This window comes from Rattus norvegicus, chromosome 18, assembly GCF_021556685.1.
Source record: "Rattus norvegicus strain SHRSP/BbbUtx chromosome 18, alternate assembly SHRSP_T2T, whole genome shotgun sequence".
Classification (NCBI taxonomy): domain Eukaryota; kingdom Metazoa; phylum Chordata; class Mammalia; order Rodentia; family Muridae; genus Rattus; species Rattus norvegicus.
The window spans coordinates 36650053-36656707 of NC_141551.1; positions in this window are offsets into that span (position 1 = coordinate 36650053).

A 6655-nucleotide genomic window follows, 5' to 3' on the forward strand; every position below is an offset into this window, starting at 1 on the left:
AACATCATCCTCCCAGAATTCCAAAAATTTATTCACCTTGTACATTCTGAACAACATCTGGCAGATCTCCTGACAAGTCTTAGTTTCAAATTCTAACTTCAAAGTCAAGGAGGCACTCAGGCCTTGCAGGTTTCTACTATTAACCACTTCCTGTTTTAAACGTTCTATTTTCTCCTTTCCTTTGCTTTCAATGTCTGGTATGTCTTTCTTTTGTGCCTGAGTGTAGCATTTGCTCAGCTACTATATAGATTCTATGACTCACGTGAGAAGACATGTTATTTCCATTTTTTCCCATTGACAGTGGACTCTAATAGGGCTGCAGGGACATTACTATCTTCTCCTCTGAAGGTAGGCAAGTCATCCTCTCAGAGACTGCCTACTGATGAACTACTACCTTAAAAAAAAAGCTGTTGGAAGGAGCACAAGAAGAAACACCCAGATGCTTCTGTCAACTTGTCAGAGTTCTCCAAGAAGTGCTCAGAGAGATGGAAGACCATGTCTGCTAAAGAAAAGGGGAAATTTGAAGATATGGCAAAGGCTAACAAGGCTTGTTATGAAAGAGAAATGAAAACCTACATCTTCCCAAAGGGGAGACCAAAAAGTTCAAGGACCCCAATGTGCCAAAACGCCTACTTCAGCCTTCTTCTTGTTATGTTCTGTGTACCACCCAAAAAAATCAAAGGTAAGCATCCTGGCTTATCCACTGGTGATGTTGCAAAGAAACTAGAAAAGATGTAGAACAACACTGCTGCGGATGACAAACAGCCCTATGAGAAAAGGCTGACACGCTGAAGGAGAAGTATGAGACAGATATTGCTGCCTACAGAGTTAAAGGAAAGCCTGGTGCAGTGAAAAAGGGAGTGGTCAAGGCCAAAAAGAGGAAGAAAGAGAAGGAAGAGGAAGATGATGAGCAGGATGAAGAGGATGAGGAAGAGGAAGAAGAGAAAGACAATGATGACAACGACGATGACAATGATGATGATGATGAAGTTGGTTCTAGCACAGGTTTTTTTTTTCTATAAAGCATTTTACCCCCTTGTATACAACTCATTGCTTTTAAAGAATAATTGAAATGTAAGGCTGTTTAAGATTTGTTTTTATACTATACAGTGCCTTTTTTGTATAGTTAACACACTACCAAATGTGTCTTCAGTTAGCCCTGTCTTGGTGATATTTTCAATAGCCACTAACCTTGACTGGTATTCTCTGCGGGGTGTAAATTGGCATGGAAATTTAAAGCAGGTTCTTGTTGGTGCACAGCACAAATTAGTTATATATGGGGACAGTAGTTTGTTTTGTTTTGTTTTGTTTTTGTTTGGTTTTATTTTTCATCTTGGAATGTTTCTGATGCAGCTTATAGGAAGATAATTGTTGTTCTGTTAAATGAATACCACCCTATAATTGCAAAACAGCTCTTTTGCTGACATTCTGAACGCTTCTAAGTAAATGCAATTTTTAATTTAAAAAAATAATCAGGTGTGCAATGTACCTCCAACCTGCTGCTTATTTATTGTCCTATGGAGAAGAAATGGATACTTCTTTACATTTTAATGAAAAAAGCAACAAGGTGTATCAAAAAAAACCTGTTGGAATCTCCCTGATCAGACAGGAATTTTGTTTCTTAAAAGAGACAGAGAGAGAGAGAGAGAGAGAGGGAGAGAGAGAGAGAGAGAGAGAGAGAGAGAGAGAGAGAGAGAGAGAGAGCACTCACTGACTGGACAGGTGGGCACTCCTGAGACTGCAGAGCAGGAGAGAACACCAATACTGCCCACACTTGCCCACATCCCTGGCCCAAGAGGAAACTGTAAAGGGTGTCTGGGAACAGGAAGATAGGGGCAAACAAGCTGCAGGTCCCCTGCGGTCAAGACACCACTGGATCTGAAGGGACCCACTCAATATCTCCCTGCACCCAAATCCCAGGGGAGGCAGAGTTAAACCTTCAGAGGGGCAGACACGCCTGGGAAGCCAGAAGACACTACATTCTGCCCACATTTCTGACTCCAGAGGAAAACACTTAATGCCATCTGGGACCTCTGTGCACAGAGGCCCAGGAAAAGGCAGGGCAGGCCCGTCTGGTTGCCACCCTCAAGGAGACCTCAAATGCCCCCCAGGAGCAATTTCAGCCCTGGGACCAGAGGTAAGACCAACTTTTTTGCTCCAAGTGGCCTGCCTGGTGGACTCAGGACACATAGAGGCAAAATTCCTCTGGGACAGGACACTTCTGGTTTTTAGCTGGAGCCCGAACCTCGCTGATCCTGGCCCACAACTCCCTGCTCCAAACCCCTTGGGAGAGAGAGCTCACCGCCCAGACAGGTGGGCACTCCTGAGACTGCAGAGCCGGAGAGACCACTAATACTGCCCACCCATGACACATCCCTGGCCCAAGAGGAAACTGTAAAGGGTGTCTGGGAACAGGAAGATAGGGACACTCAAGCGGCAGGTCCCCTGTTGTCCAGACAACACCCTGGTTTGAAGGGACCCTGTCAAAAGCTCCCACACCCAAAATCTGTAGGAGGGAGAGCTAAACCTTCACAGGGGCAGACACGCCTGGGAAGCCAGAAGACACTACACTTTGCCCACATTTCTGACTCCAGAGGAAAACACCTAATGCCATCTGGGACCCCTGTGCACAGGGGCTGGGAAAACGCGGGGCAGACCATTCTGGTTGCTGCCCACATGGACAGCTCAAACTCAGCCCCCAAGGAGCAATGTCAGGCCTGGGACCACTAGAAAGACAAACTTTTGTGCTCCAAGTAACCTGCCTGGTGGACTCAGGACACATGACCACAGGAACAGCTGAAGACCAGTAGACAGGAAAGACTACACACCTGAGGGCAGAACACTTTGTTGCCATAACTGGCTGAAAGAAAACAGGATAACAGGTCGACAGCACTCCTGACACAGAGGCCTATAGGATGGCCTAACCACTGTCAGAAATAGCAGAACAAGGTAACACCAGAGATGACCTGATAGCGAGAGGCAAGCACAGGAACCCAAGCAACAGAAACCAAGACTACATGGCTTTATTGGAGCCCAATTTTCCCACCAAAGCAAACACTGAATATCCAAACACACGAGAAAAGCAAGATCTAGATTTAAAAACACATTTGATCATGATGCTAGAGGACTTGAAGAAAGACATGAACAACTCCATTAGAGAAACACAGGAAAACATAAACAAACAGGTAGAAGTCATTAGAGAAGAATCACAAAAATCCATGAAAGAATTCCAGGAAAACTCAATCAAGCAGGTGAAGGAATTAAAAATGCAAATAAAAGCAATAAAAAAAGTACAAAGGGAGAAACCCCTGGAAATAGAAAACCAAAGGAAGAGACAAGGAGCCATAGATACAAGCATCAGCAACAGAATACAAAATAGAAGGGAGAATCTCAGGAGCAGAAGATGCCATGGAAAGCATCGACACAACCGTCAAAGATAATGTAAAACAGAAAACGGTACTAGTCCAAAACATAGAAGAAATCTAGAACTCAATGAGAAGATCAAAAACCTAAGGGAAAGAGGTATAGAAGAGAGTGAAGACTCCCAGCTCAAAGGACCAGTGAATATCTTCAACAAAATCATACAAGAAAACTTCCCTAACCTAAAGAAAGAGATGCCCATAAACATACAAGAAGCCTAAAAAACTCCAAATAGATTGGAACAGAAAAGAAACTACTCCCAACCAATAATAGTCAAAATAGCAAATGCAGAAAATAAAGAAAGAATATTAAAAGCAGTAAGGGAAAAATATCAATTAACATATAAAGGCAGACCTATTAGAATCACACCAGACTTCTCACCAGATACTATGAAATGCAGAAGATACTGGAAAGACGTCATATAGACCCTAAGAGAACACAAATGCCAGCCCAGGTTACTGTATCCAACAAAACTCTCAATTAACATAGATGGAGAAACCAAGATATTCCATGACAAAGCCAAAGTTACACAATATCTTTCTACAAATCCAGCACTACAAAGGATAATAAATGGTAAAGCCCAAAATAAGGAGGCAAGCTACACCCTAGAAAAAGCAAGAAACTAATCATCTTGGCAACAAAACAAAGAGAAGAAAAGCACACAAACATAATCTCACATTCAAATATGAATATAACAGGAAGGAATAATCACTATTCCTTAATATCCCTCAACATCGATGGCCTCAACTCCCCAATAAAAAGACATAGATTAACAAACTGGATAGGCAATAAGGACCCTGAATTCTGCTCCCTGCAGGAAACACACCTCAGAGACAAAGACAGACACTACCTAAGAGTAAAAGGCTGGAAAAAAACTTTCCAAGCAAATGGTCTGAAGAAGCAAGCTGGAGTAGCCATTCTGATATAAAATAAAATTGATTTTTTCAACCAAAAGACATAAAAAATACAAGGAAGGACACTTGACATCCATCAAAGGAAAAATCCACCACGATGAACTCTCAATCCTAAATATCTATGTTCCAAGTACAAGGGCACCTACATACATAAAAGAAACCTTATTAAAGCTCAAAGCACACATTGCATCTCACAGAATAATAGTACAATATTTCAACAACCCACTCTACTCAATGGATTGATCATGGAAACAGAAATTGAACAGAGACATAGACAGGCTAAGAGAAGTAATGAACCAAATGGACTTAACAAGTATTTATAGAACATTCTATCCTAAAACAAAAGGATATACCTTCTTCTCACCACCTCATGGTACTTTTTCAAAAATTGACCATATAATTGGTCATAAAACATGCCTCAACAGATACAGAAATATAGAAATAATCCCATGCGTCCTATCAGACCACCATGGGTTAAAGCTGGTCTTCAATAACAATAAGGGAAGAACGCCCACAAATACATGGAAGTTGAACAATGCTCTACTCAATGATAACATGGTAAAGGAAGAAATAAAGAAAGAAATTAAAGCCTTCTCAGAATTTAATGAAAATGAAGGTACAACGTACACAAACTTATGGGGCACAATGAAAGCTGTGCTAAGAGGAAAACTCATAGCTCTGAGTGCCTGCAGAAAGAAACAGGAGAGAGCATATAACAGCAGCTTGACAGCACACCTAAAAGCTCTAGAACAAAAAGAAGTATATACACCCAGGAGCAGTAGAAGGCAAGAAATAATCAAACTCAGAGCTGAAGTCAACCAAGTAGAAACAAAAAGGACCACAGAAAGAATCAACAGAACCAAAAGTTGGTACTTTGAGAAAGTCAACAAGATAGATAAACCCTTAGCCAGATTAACGAGAGGACACAGAGAGTGTGTCCAAATTAACAAAATCAGAAATGAAAAGGGAGACATAACTACAGAATCAGAGGAAATTCAAAAAATCATCAGATCTTACTACAAAAGCCTATATTCAACAAAACTTGAAAATCTACAGGAAATAGACAATTTCCTAGACAGATACCAGGTACCGAAGTTAAATCAGGAACAGATAAAACATTTAAACAACCCCATAACTCCTAACTAAATAGAAGCAGTCATTAAAGGTCTCCCAACGAAAAAGAGCCCAGGTCCAGACGGGTTCAGTGCAGAATTCTATCAGACCTTCATAGAATACCTCATGCCAATACTATCCAGACTATTCCACAAAATTGAAACACATGAAGCACTACCGAATTCCTTCTATGAACCCACAATTTCTCTTATACCTAAATCACACAAAGACACAACAAAGAAAGAGAGCTTCAGACCAATTTCCCTTATGAATATCGATGCAAAAATACTCAATAAAATTCTGGCAAATTGAATCCAAGAGCACATCAAAACAATCATCCACCATGATCAAGTAGGCTTCATCCCACACATGCAGGGATGGTTTAATATATGGAAAACCATCAACGTAATCCACGAAATAAACAAACTGTCAGATAAAAAGCACATGATCATTTCATTATGTTCTGAGAAAGCATTTGACAAAATTCAACACAGCTTCATGATAAAAGTCCTGGAAAGAATAGGAAGTCAAGGCCCATACCTAAACGTAGTAAAATCCATATGCAGCAAACCAGTAGCTAATATTAAACTAAATGGAGAGAAACTTGAAGCAATCCCATTAAAATCAGGGACAAGAAAAGGCTGCCCAATCTCTCCCTACTTATTCAATATAGTTCTTGAAGTTCTAGCCAGAGCAATCAGACAACAAAAGGAGATCAAGGGGATACAGATTGGAAAATAAGAAGTCAAAATATCACTATTTGCAGATGATATGATAGTATATTTAAGTGATCCCAAAAGTTCCACCACAGAACTACTAAACCTGATAAACACCTTCAGCAAAGGGGCTGGGTATAAAATTAACTCAAATAAATCAGTAGCCTTCCTCTAAATGCTCGAATTACCCTAGATGCACAGAACACATGAAACTCAAGAAAGAAGACCAAAATGCAAATGCTTCATTCCTTCTTTAAAAGGGGAACAAGAATATCCTTGGCAGGGAATAGGGAGGCAGTTTAGAACAGAGGCAGAAGGAACACCCATTCAGAGCCTGCCCCACATGTGGCCCATACATATACAGCCACCAAACTAGGTATGATGGATGAAGCAAAGAAGCACAGGCTGACAGGTACTGGGTGTAGATCTCTCCTGAGAGACACACTCAGAATATAGCAAATACATAGGCGTATGCCATCATTAAACCACTGA